Source organism: Oncorhynchus nerka, linkage group LG16 (genome assembly GCF_034236695.1).
Source record: "Oncorhynchus nerka isolate Pitt River linkage group LG16, Oner_Uvic_2.0, whole genome shotgun sequence".
In the NCBI taxonomy this organism is placed as follows: domain Eukaryota; kingdom Metazoa; phylum Chordata; class Actinopteri; order Salmoniformes; family Salmonidae; genus Oncorhynchus; species Oncorhynchus nerka.
This window is the reverse complement of record NC_088411.1, coordinates 26368780-26391133: the sequence shown is the minus strand read 5'-3', so window position 1 is coordinate 26391133 and position 22354 is coordinate 26368780. Positions and strand designations below refer to the sequence as shown.

The 22354-nt window shown below is 42.9% G+C and overlaps 1 long non-coding RNA gene across 1 annotated transcript; it reads left to right on the top strand.

Annotated features, from left to right (window-relative positions):
• Positions 1–4861: 4861 nt before the first annotated feature.
• LOC135561230 (uncharacterized) lies at positions 4862–10809 on the top strand. Its single transcript, XR_010459336.1, has 2 exons — positions 4862–5210; positions 10246–10809. It is a non-coding gene; the product is annotated as an uncharacterized LOC135561230 (long non-coding RNA).
• Positions 10810–22354: the final 11545 nt, after the last annotated feature.

Genomic DNA, 22354 nt, shown 5'->3' with positions numbered 1-22354 from the left:
TCCCACCTTGACAAAAGGAACACCTACGTGAGAAGGCTGTTCATTGACTACAGCTCAGCATTCAACACCATAGTGTCCTCAAAGCTCATCACTAAGATAAGGACCCTGGGACTAAACACCTCCCTCTGAAACTGGATCCTGGACTTCCTGACGGGCCTCCCCCAGGTGGTAAGGGTAGGCAACAACACATCTGCCACGCTGATCCTCATCACAGGGGCCCCTCAAGGGTGCGTGCTTAGTCCCATCCTGTGCTCTCTGTTCACTCATGACTGCGTGGCCAAGCATGACTCCAACACCATCATTAAGTTTGCAGACGACACAAATGTGATAGCCCTGATCACCGACAATGATGAGACAGACTATAGGGTGGGGTCAGAGACCTGGCAGTGTGGCAGGTCGCATGCCTATTCCCCCTTAGGAGACTGATAAAGATTTGGCATGGGTCCTCAGATCCTCAAAAAGTTCTACAGCTGCACCATCGAAAACATCCTGACTGGTTACATCACCGCCTGATATGGCAACTGCTCGGCCTCCGACCGCAAGGCGCTACAGAGGGTAGTGCATTTGGCCCAGTACATCACTGGGGCCAAGCTTCCTGCCATCCAGGACCTATATACCAGGTGGTGTCAGAGGAAGGCCCTAAAAATTGCCAAAGACTCCAGCCACTCTAGTCATAGACTGTTCTCTCTGCTGCCACACAGCAAGCAGTACAGGAGCTCCAAGCCAAGGTCCATAAGGCTTCTTAACAGCGTCTACCCCCAAGCCATAGGATTGTGGAACAGCTAATCAAAAACTGCATTGCTGGTTAAGGGTTTGTAAGTACACATTTTACGGTAAGGTCTACACCTGTTGTATTCGGCGCATGTGACATATACAATTGTATTTTATATGAAAATCGTTGTGGAAGTCTGTTGCAGTTTAAGTCGACTACAAAGTCCACAATGCAATGCTCTCTCTATGGTCGGGCTGGCTGGCTTGCAAACGTAGCTACTGTACACACAATAATACCAAAGAGGAGAGAGAGATTGAGAGAGAAAGAAAGTATCCCACCACAGAAGTTAAGGAACAAAAAATAAATAACAATGAATCTAAGAACCTTTTGTAATCATCTGAGTTGTTTGGATTTAAAAAATGGTTGACCAATAGTATTACTGTAAAGTTAATCTCCAATCAGATATCAGACCAACAGGATGTTCTGCTTCTCAGAGGTGAGACAATGGGGGTTGGCGAGATCAACACAGAGAATGCTGAATTCCTAAGACAACACAGAGGAAAATCTTGCATCTTACAGTTAAAAAGAAGAGTCAATTCAGAGGCTGGACTGCCCTACAACAGCTTAAAATGGGGTGCCTGGACAATATATGGTATGAATATAACACTGGAAGTAATAGAGACCCACACACTGTCTAAAACTGAGGTTTGAATGCATATAAATGTGTATAAATAAATGGTGAAAACAAAACAAACGTTTCAGCCTCAGGCCATCATCAGTGCAAATTGTTGGCACACACACCTGGTTTCTATTTTAATGAAGCTTGCATATGTCACATGATCGGGCAAGAAAATGCATCAAAATCAGTAGAGGCTGCTGAGGGGAGGACAGCTCATAGTAATGGCTGGAACGGAGTCAATGTAATGTTATCAACCAACGTGATTGATACCATTCCATTGACTCCAATTCAGCCGTCCTCCCCTCAGTAGCCTCCACTGATCAGAATATACACACAGTATACCATGTGAACATTTCATCAAAATAAATGACACAGGATTGTACAAGTAGAGCTCTAGAGACACCTCTAGATTGGGTATCAAACACAAATAAGAAGCAATATATCAGTTACAGAAAACACTTCAATAACAATTTTTTATTCATAACTGATGGGTGGATAGTTTTTAAATAAAACATCCCCCTGCATTCTGTCTGGAGAAGACTTAATTCAAGATTACCATCCCGATGTGAACATTTTATTTGCTGTATAGCACAGAAGGATATGGAAGAGACTGGGTGAAGAGTTGCATGTGAGGAACTGTTTTATAGTGTATTGTTTGCAGTGGCTATTTTAGTATGTAAATCTTGGTGGGGCAATTTTTTAAACTTTTTTAGATGCATGCCAGCAAAGCCACTACACAACACAACACTAAACAATACATTAATTGCACTATAACGGTGACAAACGATGCCCACAAACTGTTAGGGCCTACATAAAGCTGTCCCAACAGCAGAGCTTCCTTTTCAGCACCATGGAGTGAACCCTTACACCTGGCTATCAGTGGAGCCTTGTCTGGCAGCAAAACAGTTAATTCAGCCTCATTTACTGCCTTTAAAAAAATGTAGGTGATATAGCTGACTTGCTTAAACAAACGTGGTTTCTACTAACAATTGAGATGTATGAACTATGGCATAAGGGAAGGTAGCACGGCAGTCCTTTTTGTGGGCAACTTTTGTCATCAAAGTCTAGCATTCTCTGGATTTATGGTGCTTTCAAGACAACTGGGAACTCTGAATAAAACAAGGCCGAATCATGACATCAGTGATCTTCAGGTCGGAGCTTTAGAAAGAGGCCTGAGTTCCCGATTTGGAATTCTGAGTTGGATGACTGTTCAAAACGTATTTTCCCAGTTGGAACTAGTTTTTTCAGAGTTCCCAGGTGTCTTGAACTCACGGAAGTCTGAGATGTTGTTTTGAACACAGCAGAAGTCATGCTGGATTGACAGCATGGCCAATGTATTCAACCTTGTCTGGCCCATGGTGTTGCATGTGAATGTTTATCCTTGGAAAAGAGACCCTTAAACCCAGACTTGGACCACACACCCTCTCCACTGAGTAGCAGGCTAGTGATTGCTTTGCAACGCTTGCAGTTCCAAACCACTCATTGTTGAATTTGTGATTTACAACTTCTTGTGTAATGTTTATGTCCAATGGCTGATGAACACCGATACGTTTTATCTATAATTTCTCTTCACATGACGAGGATTGAAAAGGATTTTCCAGTAGATTGTCGACTTGATTCTTGAAGATGACTGCTTGTCTAGATTGCTAGCTAAGATTTTGAAAGTATGATGTTGACATAATCAGTCCAATCAAAGCTTCTGTAGATATAATAAGATTTGACTTCATTTTATCTGTGGCCAATGACCTTGAGCCTTCTTGGATGGGCACTTCTAATGTAAATTTATGGCAGCACCCAAGGGGCTTCAACTTTCTAGCTCTCTCTGTAGATTTTGCAGTGACGTAGTGTCCCCATGAGTTACAGAACACTGAGCCTATCATGGCGCAACTAGAGAACATGACCAACCCCTTCGCTCTGTATTTCCCGCTAGCTGCCTCACCACCATAGAAAGCACTGAGCTAGGCTGACACACCTGCATTTTGGAGCTGCCTTACTCAAGAAAGCAAAACAGAGACCATGTTAGTATGCGGCTTTATTAACTCAATTATTTTTTAAACATTGTTTGCAAAATTATATTTGACAGGAATTACTGCCAAAATAACATACAAAACAGGTGTTCGATACCCCCACCTAGTGGTGACTCTAGCTCCCTACTCTTACAATCTTGTGTTATTTATTCTGAGAACATTTTCACATGGTATATGTATAAGCAATAATTGATGATGTTTCTCTTGTCCGCTTTTGTATATTTTGCATATTTCATATATAATCTAGATCATGCATTCTATTGTACTAGGTACTGATTTATAGACTTTCTAATGTATTTTCTTGCCCGATCATGTGACATTCCCATTATCATTGAAATAGAAACAAGGTGTGTGCCAACAATTTACACTAATGATGGCCTGAGGCCGATTTTTTGGGGGGGTTTTCAGCTTTTATTTATACACTTTCTTGCACTATGATCTATTCTTTGGGCACCATGATGTTTTAATAAACATCTTTATTTTGCATTCAAGCTTCAGTTTTGGATCCAATTATTTTTTCGACAGTGTGCGGGTCTCTTTCTTCCATTATTCTTATTTTGACTCCTACGCACCTGGACAGACACTTTACAGTAGTAAGGACCTTATAAGAGAGCAGACGGCCTCTGATCGTTTACAAATATAGCACTGTACAGGAAAAAACATTATCTTTGCCGATGTTCCACTCACAAGTTCTTTCAGTAATTGCAGTGATTTAATTTCATCAGAATACAAAACGTTTTTTGTGCAATGCTCAGATTTTGTGTTTCTCAACCATTAATTTAACTTTTACTTTTGATACTTAGGTATATTTTAGCAAGTACATTTACTTTTGATACTTAAGTATATTAAAACCAAATACTTTTACACTTTTACATCAGCAGCACTTTACTGGGTTACATTCACTTTTACTTGGGTAATTTTCTACTAAGGTATCTTTACTTTTACTCAAGTATGACAATTGGGTACTTAGTTCTTAAACATTACACTTCTATATTGCATAATTGAACAATAGCACAAGTAAATAAACAAGAATCATACAATCAAAATAATATTTTCTTTTTTATTCTATATTTTTTACCAGTAGGTTATTATGTTCCTGACATTAATTTACTTAAACACCATTCCTGAATGTGCTCTACCTTATAATAATCTGCATTTTATATAAAGTAGTAATTCTTTATTGAACCCCCCCCCCACACACACACTCCAATACATCGTTTTTTTACATTATGCTTTTATTACACACTATGCTAAACTGCAAAACATGTTGATTTCCTATCATACACATACAGTAGTGTTTTACCGCGGATTTTTATTTTGAAGGCAAAATCCGAAAACGATAGAACTACTACGCTATACGAGTCCAGTGTTGCTGCCGTGACGCTTATCTGAAAGACAGGGTATGACACATACATGCCCACTAGCACCACTTTCACCATTTTCATCTCGCATGTTTTTACATACATTTTTCAAACTTTCTAATTTCAGCATGTCCACGGACTGTTGGAGACGGTCGCCGTGAGGCATCCTGTGAGGTAACGCGACAGATCCCGGGGGAAGCTGGCGGGAGCCCCGGGGAGAGTTCTCTTTTCTTGTAAAGGGAAGGGTGCTCTGGAACGAGTTGGCCCCAAGGGAGGGGCCCAAGCCCTGGAAAGCGTTGCGGTTTCGGCAGCGTCCGGTGAGCTCTCCCTGGCCTTTGAAAATCCGGGGGAGAGGGTGTAAATCTCATGCCGGGCCGTACCCGTATACGCATCAGGTCTCAAAGGGGAACAGCCTTGTTATAACAATGTAGGTAAGGAGAGTTAGCATTCTGAACCCTGTTTGAGGTTAGTAGGTCACATGACCAAGGAGCTATTGAAATTAGAAACATTGAAAACATTGAAAATTCATGTAAAATCGTTTGAGATGAAAAGGGACAAACTAAAGGATGTGCAATATAGAAGGGACATTGGACATTCTGAACCTTGTTTGAGTCCAGTAGGTCACATGACGAAGGAGCTATTGAAATTTGAACGTTTGAAAAATTAATGTAAAATCGTGTGAGATGAAAAGGGACAAACTAAAGGGTGTGCAATGTGTAGGCCCACTGAGTGTAACATTCTGAACCTTGTTTAAGGTCAGTAGGTCACATGACCAAGGAGCTATTGAAATTCAATTGTAAAAAGAAATTGTACTTTTTTACGCTCCCTAACTAACTCAACTAGGAATACAAAATGCTGCTCACATTTCCACATGTTTATTGGCTTTGCATAGCGAATTAACATCCAAATGGTGAAAATAAGACCTGTGCAATGTTGTGCGCAATTTTGCCAACATCATGACACTTATTTCGGGGCAGCAGCGTAGCCTAGTGGTTAGAGCGTTGGACTAGTAACCGAAAGGTTGCAAGATCAAATCCCCGAGCTGACAAGGTACAAAATCTGTCATTCTGCCCCTGAACAAGGCAGTTAACCCACTGTTCCTAAGCTGTCATTGAAAATAAGAATTTGTTCTTGACTGACTTGCCTAGTTAAATAAAGTCTGTGTCTCAAGTGGTTTGAAAGCTATTGAGGAAGCTTGAATATCCAACCTGAAACTCTCTTTACCTAGGTGTACAAATCATCAGTATCATAACAGCCTTGAACTTTTGGTTGGTCGTATGGGATGTGTGGGTGCTGTACTACAGATTGAGATACACTACATGACTAAAAGTATGTGGACACCTGCTGGACACCTGCTCGTTGAAAACAGCTCATTCCAAGATATGGAGTTGGGTAGGCTTTCCACTAGATGTTGGAACATTGCTGCAGGAACTTTCTTCCACAAGAGTATTAGTGAGGTCAGGCACTGATGTTTGGCGATTAGGCCTGGCTCTCAGTTGGTGTTCCAATTCATCCAAAAAGTGTTTGATGGGCCTGAGGTCAGGGCTCTGTGCAGGCCAGTAAAGTTCTTCCACACCGATCTCGACAAATAATTTATATATGGATCTCACTTTGTGCACTGGGCATCATCATGCTTAAACAGGAAAGGGCCTTCCCCAAACTGTTGCCACAAAGTGGGAATCACATAATTATCTAGAATGTCATTGTATGCTGTAGCGTTAAGATTTCTCTTCACTGGAACTAAGGGGCCTAGCCCAAACCATGAAAAAACATCCCCAGACCATTATTCCTCCTTCACCAAACTTTACAATTGGCACTATGTAGCGTTCTCCTGGCATCTGCCAAACCCAGATTTGTCCGTCGGACTGCCAGATGGTGAAGCTTGAATCCTCACTCCAGAGAACGTGTTTCCACTGCTCCACAGAGTCCAATGGCAGTGAGCTTTTATTTTTAATTCATCCCGTTTTTATTTCACCATTATTTAACCAGGTAGGCAAGTTGAGAACAAGTTCTCATTTGCAACTGCGACCTGGCCAAGATAAAGCAAAGAAATTCGACACATACAACAACACAGAGTTACACATGGATTAAACAAACATACAATCAATAATACAGTAGAAAAATCTATACAGCATGTGCAAATGAGGTAGGATAAGAGAGGTAAAGGCAATAAATATAGCTATTAAACACTGGAACGGTAGGATGTGCAGAAGATGAATGTGCAAGTTGAGATACTGGGGTGCAAAGGAGCAAGATAAATAAATAAATGCAGTATGGGGATGAGGTAGATGGGATGGGCTATTTACAGATGAGCTATGTGCAGTGACAGCTGGTGCTTAAAGCTAGTAAGGGAGATAAGAGTCTCCAGCTCCAGAGATTTTTGCAGTTCGTTCCAGTCATTGGCAGCAGAGAACTGGAAGGATAGGCGGCCAAAGGAAGAATTGGCTTTGTGGGTGACCAGTGAGATATACCTGCTGGAGCACGCGCTACGGGTGGGTGCTGCTATGGTGACCAGGGAGCTGAGATAAGGCGGGGCTTTACCTAGCAGAGACTTGTAGATGACCTGGAGCCAGTGGGTTTGGCGACGAGTATGAAGCGAGGGCCAGCCAACGAGATCATACAGGTCGCAGTGGTGGGTAGTATATGGGGCTTTGGTGACAAAATGGATGGCACTGTGATAGACTGCATCCAATTTGTTGAGTAGAGTGTTGGAGGCTATTTTGTAAATTACATCACCGAAGTGGAGGATCGGTAGGATGGTCAGTATTACAAGGGTATGTTTGGCAGCATGAGTGAAGGATGCTGTGTTGTGAAATAGGAAGCAGAGTTTACAGTCTAACCAGACACCTAGGTATTTGTAGTTGTCCACATATTCTAAGTCGGAACCGTCCAGAGTAGTGCTGCTGGACGGGCGGGCTGGTGCGGGCAGCGATCGGTTGAAGAGCATGCATTTAGTTTTAATAATCATGGCCTCTAAACCTTCAAGCTGCATACTGGACCCTATTCCAACTAAACTACTCAAAGAGCCGCTTCCTGTGCTTGGCCCTCCTATGTTGAACATAATGAACGGCTCTCTATCCACCGGATGTGTACCAAACCCAATAAAAGTGGCAGTAATAAAGCCTCTCTTGAAAAAGCCAAACCTTGACCCATGAAATATAAAACACTATCGGCCTATATTGAATCTTCCATTCCTCTCAAAAATGTTAGAAAAGCTGTTGTACAGCAACTCACTGCCTCCCTGAAGACAAACAATGCTTCAGTCTGGTTTTAGACCCCATCATAGCACTGAGACTGCACTTGTGAAGGTGGTAAATGACCTTTTAATTGCGTCAGACCGAGGCTCTGCATCTGTCCTCGTGCTCCTAGACCTTGGTGCTGCTTTTGATACCATCGATCACCACATTCTTTTGGAGAGATTGGAAACCCAAATTGGTCTACACGGACAAGTTCTGGCCTGGTTTAGATCTTATCTGTCGGAAAGATATCAGTTTGTCTCTGTGAATGGTTTGTCCTCTGACAAATCAACTGTACATTTCGGTGTTCCTCAAGGTTCTGTTTTAGGACCACTGTTGTTTTCACAAAATATTTTACCTCTTGGGGATGTCATTTATAAACATAATGTTAACTTTCACTGCTATGCGGATGACACACAGCTGTACATTTCAATGAAACATGGTGAAGTCCCAAAATTGCCCTCGCTAGAAGCCTGTGTTTCAGACATAAGAAAGTGGATGGCTGCAAACTTTCTACTTTTAAACTCGGACAAAACAGAGATGCTTGTTCTAGGTCCCAAGAAACAAAGAGATATTCTGTTGAATCTGACAATTAATCTTGATGGTTGTACAGTCGTCTCAAATAAAACTGTGAAGGACCTCGGCGTTACTCTGGACCCTGATCTCTTAAAAAATGTATTTTAATTTTTTTACCCCCCTTTACTCTCCAATTTCGTGGTATCCAATTGTTAGTAACTACTATCTTAGTAGTTACAACTCCCGTACGAGCTCGGGAGAGACGAAGGTTGAAAGCCATGCGTCCTCCGAAACACAACCCAACCAAGCCGCACTGCTTCTTAACACAGCGCGCATCCAACCCGGAAGCCAGCCGCACCAATGTGTCGGACGAAACACCGTGCACCTGGCGACCTGGTTAGCGCGCACTGCGCCCGGCCCGCCACAGGAGTCGCTAGTGCAAGATGAGACACGGATATCCCTACCAGCCAAACCCTCCCTAACCCGGACGACACTAGGCCAATTGTGTGGCACCCCGTGTACCTCACGGTCGCGGCCGGCTCGATAGAGCCTGGGCTGAACCCAGAGTCTCTGGTGGCACCACTGCGCCACCCGGGAGGCCTGCCTGATCTCTCTTTTGACGAACATATCAAGACTGATTTTTTCCATCTACATAACATTGAAAAAATCTGAAACTTTCTGTCCAAAAATGATGCAGAAAAATGTATCCATGCTTTTGTTACTTCTAGGTTGACTACGGCAATGCTCTACTTTCCGGCTACCCGGATAAAACACTAAATAAACTTCAGTTAGTGCTAAATACGGCTGCTAGAATCCTGACTAGAACCAATTTTTAAAAATCATATTACTCGAGTGCAAGCCTCCCTACACTGGCAAGGGCTGATTTCAAGGTTTTACTGCTAACCTACAAAGCATTACATGGGCTTGCTCCTACCTATCTTTCTGATTTGGTCCTGCCGTACATACCTACACGTACGCCACGGTCACAAGACGCAGGCCTCCTAATTGTCCCTAGAATTTCTAAGCAAACAGCTGGAGGCAGGGCTTTCTCCTATAGAGCTCCATTTTTATGGAATGGCTTGCCTATCCATGTGAGAGATGCAGACTCGGTGTCAACCTTTAAGTCTTTACTGAAGACTCATCTCTGGCCCAGGAGTGTGAAGGTGAACAGAAATGCTCTGGAGCAACGAACCGCCCTCGCTGTCTCTGCCTGGCCGGTTCCCCTCTCTCCACTGGGATTCTCTGCCTCTAACCCTATTACAGGGGCTGAGTCACTGGCTTACTGGTGCTCTTCCATGCCGTCCCTAGGAGCCGTGCGTCACTTGAGTGGGTTGAGTCACTGACATGATCTTCCTGTCTGGGTTGGCGCCCCCCCTTGGATTGTGCCGTGGCGGAGATCTTTGTGGGCTATACTCGGCCTTGTCTCAAGATGTTAAGTTGGTGGTTGAAGATATCCCTCTAGTGGTGTGGGGGCTGTGCTTTGGAAAAGTGGGTGGGGTTATATCCTTCCTGTTTGGCCCTGTCCGGGGGTATCATCGGACGGGGCCACAGTGTCTCCTGACCCCTCCAGTATTTATGCTGCAGTAGTTTATGTGTCAGGGGTCTAGGGTCAGTTTGTTATATCTGGAGTACTTCTTCTGTCTTATCCGGTGTCCTGTGTGAATTTAAGTATGCTCTCTCTAATTATCTCTTTCTTTCTTTCTCTCTCTTGGAGGACCTTAACCCTAGGACCATGCCTCAGGACTACCTTGCATGATGACTCCTTGCTGTCCCCAGTCCACCTGGCCGTGCTGCTGTTCCAGTTTCAACTGTTCTGCCTGTGGCTATGGAACCCTGACCTGTTCACCGGACGTGCTACCTGTCCCAGACCTGCTGTTTTAAACTCTCTAGAGACAGCAGGAGTGGTAGAGATACTCTTAATGATCGGCTATGAAAAGCCAACTGACATTTACTCCTGAGGTGCTGACTTGTTGCACCCTTGCCAACTACTGTGGTTATTATTATTTGACCATGCTGGTCATTTATGAACATTTGAACATCTTGGCCATGTTCTGTTATAATCTCCACCCGGCACAGCTAGAAGAGGACTGGCCACCCCTCATAGCCTGGTTCTTCTCTAGGTTTCTTCCTAGGTTTGGGCCTTTCTAGGGAGTTTTTTCTAGCCACCGTGCTTCTACACCTGCTTGCTATTTGGGGTTTTAGGCTGGGTTTCTGTACAGCACTTTGAGATATCAGCTGATGTACGAAGGGCTATATAAATACATTTGATTTGATTTAGTTTTACTTGCATTTAAGAGCAGTTGGAGGCCACGGAAGGAGAGTTGTATGGCATTGAAGCTCATCTGCAGGTTAGTTAACACAGTGTCCAAAGAAGGGCCAGAGGTATACAGAATGGTGTCGTCTGGGTAGAGGTGGATCAAAGAATCACCAGCAGCGAGAGTGACATCATTGATGTACACAGAGAAGAGAGTCTGCCCGAGAATTGAACCCTGTGGCACCCCCAATAGAGACTGCCAGAGGTCCGGACAACAGGCCCTCTGATTTGACATTATGAGCTCTATCGGAGAAGTAGTTGGTGAACCAAGCGAGGCAATCATTTGAGAAACCAAGGCTGTTGAGTCTGCCAATAAGAATGTTGTGATTGACAGAGTCGAAAGCCTTAGCCAGGTCGATGAATACGGCTGCACAGTAATGTCTCTTATCGATGGCGGTTATGATATCGTTTAGGACCTTGAACGTGGCTGAGGTGCACCCATGACCAGCTCTGAAACCGGATTGCGTAGCGGTGAAGGTATGGTGAGATTAGTAATAGGCTAGTAATAGGCTAGTAATAGGGGTTGCAACAATTTCGGCAGATAATTTTAGAAAGAGGGTCCAGATTGTCTAGCCTGACTGATTTGGAGGAGTCCAGATTTTTCAGCTCTTTCAGAACATCAGCTATCTGGATTTGGGTGAAGGAGAAGTGGGGAGCGCAGGTCTGTTGACCGGGGTAGGAGTAGCCAGGTGGAAAGCATGGCCAGCTGTTTAAAAATGCTTATGAAATTCTCAATTATTGTGGATTTATTAGTAGTGACAGTGTTTCCTAGCCTCAGTGCAGTGGGCAGCTGGGAGGAGGTGCTCTTATTCTCCATGGATTTTAGTGTCCCAGAACTTTTTTGAGTTTGTACTACAGGATGCAAATTTCTGTTTGAAAAGCTAGCCTTAGCTTTCCTAACTGCCTGTGTATATTTGTTCCTAACTTCCCTAAAAAGTTGCATATCACGGGGGCTTTACACCACTCTAGCCGATGCGTGGCATTGCATATGGTGAGTTTAGGCTTGTGTATGGCTGTTCGGCCATGTAAACCCATTTCATTAATCTCCCAACGAACAGTTATTATACTGACGTTGCTTCCAGAGGTAGTTTGGAACTCAGTAGTGAGTGTTGCAACCGAGTACCAGCTTCAGCACTTGGCGGTCCAGTTCTGTGAGCTTGTGTAGCCTACCACTTTGCGGCTGAGCCATGGTTGCTCCTAGACGTTTCCACTTCACAATAACAGCACTTACAGTTAACCGGGACAGCTCTAGCAGGGCAGAAATTTGATCAACTGTCTTGTTGAAATGGTGGCATCCTATGAAGGTGCCACATTGTAAGTCACTGAGCTCTTCAGTAAGGCCATTCTACTGTCAATGTTTACCTATGGAGATTGCATGGCTGTGTGCTCGGTTTTATACACCTGTCAGGAACTGGTGTGGCTGAAATAGTCAAATCCACAAATTTGAAGGGGTGTCCACATACTTTTGAATATATAGTGTATGTGGGCGGTGTCATATCCCAGTAATCTGAGGGTGTTGGAAGCCAAATGAACTCGGAATGTACATCACTATATATTTTTTGTATTTGGTAGGTATCCGATACACATGTGATTGGTCTCAGATCTGCACATATACAGAATAGTTTCGGGAAATTTAAAAAAGGTTAACCTTCCAGTAACTCCATCACGCGGCTGCATACTTTGTTGGCCAAAAATGATTTTAACCGTCTCTGTGAGCGAGCCACAGCAGAGCTAGTTACCAAGTGGCTAAATATCAAGCTAGACACGATTAGGGGGGTAAAAAAAAAGACTCTTCTTGTACTTCTGAAAACCTCATTAATTGTCCGGGTATGGAGGTAATTTAACTAACTAGCTACCCATTCCATCCAAATTAAATTCGACATCTAGTTAGCTAACATGGGCTAACATTCTTAGCAAGCTTACTTAGCTTACAGTAGGTAGCTAAGAGCGGAAGAGGCTAACGTTCGTTAGCTAAGCTTACAAAAAGGAGCAAGCTTTTAGGTAAGTAGCCAAACATGTTTTTTTTATATCATCTTTGAATTTATTTTACAGATACAATAATATTTTGTAGGATGAAACTTATTTACACTAAAAATGTAGTATGTATGCCAACTTAGCTAGCTCCCTAGCTAACTATTAGCAAATATCCTAGCCAGGTAGCTAACAAAATATCTTTATAACTAACCCAAGATAGACCACAGCTGGTCGTTTCCAATGGGAACAAATTAGTCATAGTGGGCAGAACAAGCAAGGAGTGGGGCAGAGCCAGGTACTATCTAGCGAGATCCCATTGGCGTGTTCTAGTATGTATAGTATTTGCATATTTCCGTTGGGGAATGCCTACTCTGTGAAGTGCGCAGGTGCAATAGCTAAATCCACCCTTGCACTTCTAAACAACGCTATTTTTTTCTTTGACAAAGGGTAAAATCAACAAAAACATGTTTAGTCCACTCTGTTCAAAACAAATTCAAGTTTTGGGAACAGAAAACTATTGAGAAAAATGTGCATAATGTCGGCCAAAATCCATCTCGCTCCATCTTCTTCCACTGCCGGCCACTGGGCTTCTTCTCATCATATTTGGTAGTGACTGGAAACGCCAAACGAGCGCTTCACACTTATACAGCCAGGGAAATATCTGGCTCATTGTCCTGTCTGTGAGCAAACATGAGCTATATTAGCCAAAAAGATGATACACAGAACAAAAATATAAAACACAACATGTAAAGTGATGGTCCCATGTGTCATGAGCTGAAATAAAATATCCCAGAAATGTTCCATAGGCACAAAAAGCTTATTTCTCTCAAATGTTGGAACAAATTTGTTTACATCCCTGTTAGTGAGCATTTCTCCTTTGTCATGATAATCCATCCACCTGATAGGTGTGGCATATCAAAAAGCTGATTGAACAGCATGGTCATTACACAGGTGCACCTTGTGCTGGGGGCAATAAAAGGCCACTCTAAAATGTGCAGTTTTGTCACACAACACAATGCCACCGGTGTCTCTCATTCTGAGGGAGTGTGCAATTGGCATGCTGACTGCAGGAATGTCCACCAGAGCTGTTGCCAAATAATTGAATGTTCATTATAAGCTGCCTCCAATGTCAATTTAGAGAATTTGGCAGTATGTCCAACCGGCCTCACAACCGCAGACCATGTGTAACCACGCCAGCCCACGACCTCCTCATCCGGCTTCTTCACCTGCAGGATCGTCTGTGGTAGTTTGGGTCTGGAGGTACAGAGCTCCACTTTACTCTTTATATAGTTATCTTGATCTGTTTTACATTTCTAACTGCCAGAAGTATATCCTGTCATTGCTCTAGACATTTATATTCTTCTTATCCCATTTGTATTTTATTTGTATTTTCCAGTATAGCTAAGCTGTCTGAACAGTGACATGATTAGCCTGAAAGCCTGAGGGAATTTATTTGGAATTTGTGGAATTGTTGGGGATAACATTGAATTGGGAATTTAATTATCGGAATTTACCTAACATTGGAATTGAGAGGTATTTAATTATCTCTGAATTCAAAGACTTACCTGGAATTTGAATTGAATTCATTGGAATTTACAGAGCGAGGGAATTTATTTAAAATGGAATTTGTGGAATTAATCTCAACCCTGCCACTGTCCTGTGGTTTTATCTGGATCCCCCAGTGGTTGCAAAACAAATAACTTACTCCATCACATTTGAACCTGAAACACTATTGACCAGAGGGCAGTGGTGTAAAGTTCTTAAGTAAAAATACTTTAAAGTACTACTTAAGTAGTTTTGGGGTATCTGTACTTTACTTTACTATTTCTATTTTTGACTGTTACTTCACTACATTCCAAAATAATTTTTACTCCATACATTTTACCTTACACCCAAAAGTACTTGTTACATTTTGAATGCTTAGCAGCTATACTTTTACTCAAGTATGACAATTCAGTACTTTTTCCACCACTGCCAGAGGGGTATACTACAAAGCAAAAGCAATGAGTTAGTTAGCTAACTTTGATAAACAGCCAGAACTAACTATTGATTTTCTGATTCATTCAGAAAGATAAACGTAGAGATGTGTTTTTGGTTGTTGAGTCAATTAGATCAAGCTTATTTAAAAAATAATAATTTAAAAAACGATGTTATTTTAGAATATTTTGACAAGTCATTGAACCTGCTTTGTAGTATACACCTCAGAAATGTTATTTAGGTGACATTGTTGAATGGACTTGTTTGTGAGCCTTTCTTAGGTCCATGCCTAACTGCCTAAAGTACAGTCATTGGTCCATGCTCATCCTTTCTTGTAGTAACAGGTGGAGGCCACAAGTCGGCAGCTGTCAACCACATTTTGAACTCATCAGTCATGTCCATCAACCATGTCCATAGACTGTCACTGCTTTTTAGCAGGTCTTGGGAAAATACATTTCTCTATACCAGGGTTTCTTGAACTGGGCCCTAGGCTTGTGAGAGGTGGGGCGCGAGTAATGAGAATACATCCATAATCACATTATTTCTTCTTAATTTGGCCGTTGGAGAACGATTTAGGTCCAGGGAGAACAATCCATTTCTCTTTTGGATCTCAAGGTGAAAAAGTTTATGATCCCCTACTCTCTACCAAAGATTCAAATGAAATTGAATTCTGCCTTCAACCAGCTTTATCTCTTTTGTCTTCTCCGCTTCTGTGACCTTCATGTTGTGTGTGCAGTCCAGACCTACAGTTCAAGTCGGAAGTTTTACATACACCTTAGCCAAATAAATTTAAACTCAGTTTTTCACAATTCCTGACATTTAATCCTAGTGAAAAATTCCCTGTCTTAGGTCAGTTAGGATCACCACTTATTTTAAGAATGTGAAATGTCAGAATAATAGTAGAGAGTATGACTTATTTCAGCTTTTATTTCTTTCTTTCATCAAATCAAATGTATTTATATAGCCCTTCGTACATCAGCTGATATCTCAAAGTGCTGTACAGAAACCCAGCCTAAAACCCCAAATAGCAAGCAATGCAGGTGTAGCAGCATGGTGGCTAGGAAAAGCTCCCTAGAAAGGCCAAAACCTAGGAAGAAACCTAGAGAGGAACCAGGCTATGAGGGGTGGCCAGTCCTCTTCTGACTGTGCCGGGTGGAGATTATAACAGAACATGGCCAAGATGTTCAAATGTTCATCAATGACCAGCATGGTCAAATAATAATAATCACAGGCAGAACAGTTGAAACTGGAGCAGCAGCACGGCCAGGTGCACTTAAGGACAGCAAGGAGTCATCATGCCAGGTAATCCTGAGGCATGGTCCTAGGGCTCAGGTCCTCCGAGAGAGAGAAAGAAAGAGAGAATTAGAGAGAGCATACTTAAATTCACACAGGACACTGGATAAGACAGGAGAAGTATTCCAGATATAACATATATATATAGATATAACATATATAGCCACCCGACACATAAACTACTGCAGCATAAATACTGGAGGCTGAGACAGGAGGGGTCAGGAGACACTGGCCCCGTCCGATGATACCCCCGGACAGGGCCAAACAGGAAGGATATAACCCCACCCACTTTGCCAAAGCACAGCCCCCACACCACTAGAGGGATATCTTCAACCACCAACTTACCATCTTGAGACAAGGCCGAGTATAGCCCACAAAGATCTCCACCACGGCACAACCCAAGGGGGGGGGGCGCCAACCCAGACAGGAAGATCACATCAGTGACTCAACCCACTCAAGTGACGCACCCCTCCTAGGGACGGCATGAAAGAGCACCAGTAAGCCAGTGACTCAGCCCCTGTAATAGGGTTAGAGGCAGAGAATCAAAGTGGAAAGAGGGGAACCGGCCAGGCAGAGACAGCAAGGGCGGTTCGTTGCTCCAGAGCCTTTCCATTCACCTTCACACTCCTGGGCCAGACTACACTCAATCATATAACTCACTGAAGAGATGAGTCTTCAGCTCTATAGGAGAAAGCCCTGCCTCCAGCTGTTTGCTTAGAAATTCTAGGGACAAATAGGAGGCCTGCGTCTTGTGACCGTAGCGTACGTGTAGGTATGTACGGCAGGACCAAATCAGAGAGATAGGTAGGAGCAAGCCCATGTAATGCTTTGTAGGTTAGCAGTAAAACCTTGAAATCAGCCCTTGCCTTGACAGGAAGCCAGTGTAGGGAGGCTAGCACTGGAGTAGTATGATCAAACTTTCAGGATTCTAGCAGCCGTATTTAGCACCAACTGAAGTTTATTTAGTGCTTTATCCGGGTAGCCGGAAAGTAGAGCATTGCAGTAGTCTGACCTAGAAGTAACAAAAGCATGGATGAATTTTTCTGCATCATTTTTGGACAGAAAGTTTCTCATTTTTGCAAATTACGTAGATGGAAAAAAGCTGTCCTTGAAACAGTCTTGATATGTTCGTCAAAAGAGAGATCAGGGTCCAGAGTAACGCCGAGGTCCTTCACAGTTTTATTTGAGACGACTGTACAACCATTAAGATTAATTGTCAGATTCAACAGAAGATCTCTTTGTTTCTCGGGACCTAGAACAAGCATCTCTGTTTTGTCCGAGTTTAAAAGTAGAAAGTTTGCAGCCATCCACTTCCTTATGTCTGAAACACAAGTTTCTAGCGAGGGCAATTTTGGGGCTTCACCATGTTTCATTGAAATGTACAGCTGTGTGTCATCCGCATAGCAGTGAAAGTTAACATTATGTTTTCGAATGACATCCCCAAGAGGTAAAATATATAGTGAAAGCAATAGTGGTCCTAAAACGGAACCTTGAGGAACACCGAAATGTACAGTTGATTTGTCAGAGGACAAACCATTCACAGAGACAAACTGATATCTTTCCGACAGATAAGCTCTAAACCAGGGCAGAACTTGTCCGTGTAGACCAATTTGGGTTTCCAATCTCTTCAAAAGAATGTGGTGATCGATGGTATCAAAGCAGCACTAAGGTCTAGGAGCACGAGAACAGAGGCAAAGCCTCGGTCTGATGCCATTTAAAGGTAATTTACCACCTTCACAAGTGCAGTCTCAGTGCTATGATGGGGTCTAAAACCAGACTGAAGCATTTCGTATACATTGTTTGTCTTCAGGAAGACAGTGAGTTGCTGCGCAACAGCCTTTTCTAAAAATTTTGAGAGGAATGGAAGATTCGATATAGGCCGATAGTTTTTTATATTTTATGGATCAAGGTTTGGCTTTTTCAAGAGAGGCTTTATTACTGCCACTTTTAGTGAGTTTGGTACACATCCGGTGGATAGAGAGCCGTTTATTATGTTCAACATAGGTGGGCCAAGCACAGGAAGCAGCTCTTTCAGTAGTTTAGTTGGAATAGGGTCCAGTATGCAGCTTGAAGGTTTGGAGGCCATGATTATTAAAACTAAATGCATGCTCTTCATGCTTAATGTGAGTCTGGAAGGAGAGTTTACTGTCTAACCAGACACCTAGGTATTTGTACTTGTCCATATATTCTAAGTCAGAACCGTCCAGAGTAGTGCTGCTGGACGGGCGGGCAGGTGCGGGCAGCGATCGGTTGAAGAGCATGCATTTAGTTTTACTTGCATTTAAGAGCAGTTGGAGGCCACGGAAGGAGAGTTGTATGGCATTGAAGCTCATCTGGAAGTTAGTTAACACAGTGTCCAAAGAAGTGCCATAGGTATACAGAATGGTGTTGTCTGCGTAGAGGTGGATCAAAGAATCACCAAACGGCTGCACAGTAATGGCTCTTATCGATGGCGGTTATGATATCGTTTAGGAACTTGAGCGTGGCTGAGGTGCACCCATGACCAGCTCTGAAACCAGATTGCATAGCGGAGAAGGTACAGTGAGATTCAAAATGGTCGGTAATCTGTTTGTTAACTTGGCTTTCATAGACCTTAGAAAGGTAGGGTAGAATAGATACAGGTCTGTAGAAGTTTGGGTCGAGAGGTCGATTAGAAAGGCCTGCTCGCTGAAGTTTTTTAGGGAGCGTTTGACAGTGATGAGGGGTGGTCGTTTGACCGCAGACCCATTACGGATGCAGGCAATGAGGCAGTGATCACTGAGATCTTGGTAGAAAGCGGCAGAGGTGTATTTGGAGGGCAAGTTGGTTAGGATGATATCTATGAGCGTGCCCGAGTTTATGGATTTGGGGTTGTACCTGGTGGGTTCATTGATAATTTGTATGAGATTGAGGGCATCAAGCTTAGATTGTAGGATGACCGGGGTGTTAAGCATGTCACAGTTTAGGTCACCTAGCAGCACGAGCTCTGAAGATGGATGGGGGGGCAGTCAATTCACATATGGTGTCCAGGGCACAGCTGGGGGCAGAAGGTGGTCTATAGCAAGCAGCAACAGTAAGTTCAAATTGTTTGGGTACAGACCTGGATGGGAGACAGAACTCTGCAGGCTATCTCTGCAGTAGATTTCAACACTGCCCCCTTTGGCAGTTGTATCTTGTCGGAAAATGTTATTGTTAGGGATGGAAATGTCAGGGTTTTTGGTGGACTTTGTAAGCCAGGATTCAGGCACGGCTAGGACATCCGGGTTGGCAGAGTGTGCTAAAGCAATGAATAAAACAAACTTAGGGAGGAGGCTTCTAATGTTAACATGCATGTAACAGAAGTTAACAAATGAGAGCACCTGGGGAGTAGGAGTGGAGCTAGGCACCGCAGGGCCTGGATTAACCTCAACATCACCAGAGGAACAGAGGAGGAGTAGGATGAGGGTACGGCTGAAGGCTATCAGGACTGGTCGTTTAGTGCGTTCAGAGCAGAGAGTAAAAGGAGCAGGTTTCTGGGCGTGAGAGAATAGATTCAATGTACATAATGTACAGACAGAGGTATGGTAGGATGTTGGAGGTAAACCTAGGCATTGAGTAATGATTAGAAAGATATTGTCTCTAGAGACGTTTAAACCAGGTGATGTCACTGCATATGTGGGAGGTAGAACTAAATAGTAGGTTAAGGCATATTGAGCAGGGCTAGATGCTCTACAGTGAAATAAGACAATAATCACTAACCAGGACATTAATGGACAAGGCATATTGATATTAGGGAGAGGCATGCGTAGCCGGGTGATCAATAGGGGTGTGAAATTAATGTAGGAGAATATAACACATTCGATCTGGTAAAACATAATACAAACAAAAAACATGCTTTTTCAATTTTTTGATGTTGTTCCATCATGTTTGAAATGCAAGATAAAGGCTATAATATAATATTGGAGGTTAGGGGCAATTTAGATTTTGGCCCCTAGATGGCAGCAGTGTGTGTGCAAAGCTTCAGTTTGATCCAGTGAAGCGTTGCAAATGTGCTGAATTGGTCAATTGATACATTTTCAAGTACATAGCTATAGAGAACATACAAAAATGATATAGTAATACAAAATTTAAGTTTACACACTCCCAGGAATGTGTCACAATGGATCACTAGCTTATACACTATCTTATACACATAGGCCGTCATTGAAAATAAGAATTTGTTCTTTAACTGACTTGCCTAGTTAAATAAAGGTAAAATAAAAACTAAATAAATAGATGGTGGGGTGGGTGTGGAGCCATAGACAGAAAGGGCTCAAACTGTAGAACCAAATTCCTACATTTGAATATAAAAATATATTTGATCAAACAAAACTATGCTACATTTTATCTCTGGGACCCTCAGGATGACAATTACTACATGTAAGTATATTATTTACCATCAGAGGTGAATGTATCAAACCAGTTGCCACGATAAAAGTTTGTTTTGTTGTTTTGCACTCTTCAAACAATAGCATGGTATTTTTTTTTATTGTAAAAGCTACTGTAAATTGGACAGTGCAGGTAGATTAACAAGAATTTAAGCTTTCTGCCCATATAAGACATGTCTATGTCCTGGGAAATGTTCTTGTTACTTTCAACGTCATGCTAATCACATTAGCGCATGTTAGCTCAACGGTCCCGGTATAGGGACACCGATTCCGTAGAGGTTAAACAGCATGATCATTACACATGAGCACCTTGTGCTGGGGACAATAAAAATACACTTTCAAATGTGCAGTTTTGTCACACAACACAATGCCACAGATATCTCAAGTTTTGAGGGAGTGTGCAATTGCCATGCTGACTGCAGGAATGTCCACCAGAGCTTTTGTCAGATAATTGAATGTTAATTTCTCTACCATAAGCCGTCTCCAACGTTGTATTAGATCATTTGGCAGTATGTCCAACCGGCCTCACAGCCACAGACCATGTGTAACCACGCCAGCCCATAACCTACAGATCCGACTTCTTCACCTACGGGATCGTCTGAGACCAGCCACCCGGACAGCTGATGAAACTGAGGAATATTGGGCATCCCTAGTTGCGAAGCGGTCTAAGGCATTGCATCGCAGTGCTAGAGGCTTCACTGCAGACACCTGGGTTCGATCCCAGGCTGTATCACAACCGACTGTGGTCGGGAGTCCCATAGGGCGGCGCACAATTGGCCCAGCTTCATCTGGGTTACTGGAGGGTTTGGCCGGGGGGGCTTGACTTTGCTCATGGCGCTCTAGTGACTCCTTGTGGCGGGCCGGCTCCTGTAGGCTGACCTCGGTAGTCAGTTGAACGGTGTTTCCTCCGACACATTGGTGTGGTTGGCTTCTTGGTTAAGCGGGCGGGTGTTAAAAAGTGAGGTTTGGTGAGTCATGTTTCGGAGGACGCATTACTCGAACTTCGCCTCCCGACCCCGTTGGGCAGCGATGAGACAAGATCGAAATAGGGGAGGGGAAAAAAGGGAACTGAAGAATATTTCTGTCTGTAATAAAGCCCTTTTGTGGGGAAAAACTTATTCTGATTGGCTGGGCCTGGCTCCCAAATGGGTGGGACTATGCCCTCCCAGGCCCAAACATGGCAGTGCCCCTGCCCAGTCATGTGAAATCCATAGATTAGGGCCCAAGGAATTTATTTCAATTGACTGATTTCCTTATATGAATTGTAACTCAGTAAAATCATTAATTGTTGGATGTTGCATTTATATTTTTGTTCAATATACATGCATGTATGGCATTTACCTTATTCTCACTCTATGCTATTCTATAGTTACTGTCTATGTGACTATTTTCAGGAATCAGCTGGCAACTAGAATGCATTACTGTTTCTAATGATACAGTGCCTTTGGAAAGTATTCAACCCCCCTTTTCCACATTTTGTTACGTTACAACCTTTTTCTAAAATGGATTAAATATATAAAAATCCTCAAATCTTCACATTACCCCATAACAACAAAGAGAAAACAAGGTTTTAGAAATTTTAGCACATTTATAAAAAAACAAATAACAGAAATACCTTATTTACATAAGTATTCAGACCCCATGCTATAAAGACTCGAAATTGAGCTCAGGTGCATCCTGTTTCCATTGATCATCCTGAGATGTTTCTACAACTTGATTGGAGTCCAGTAGTGGTAAATTAAACTTATTTGACATGATTTGGAAAGGCACACACTTGTCTTACAAGGTCCCACAGTTGACAGTAAATGTCAGAGTAAAAACCAAGCCAGGTGGTTGAAGGAATTGTCCGTAGAGCTCAGAGACAGGATTGTGTCGAGGCA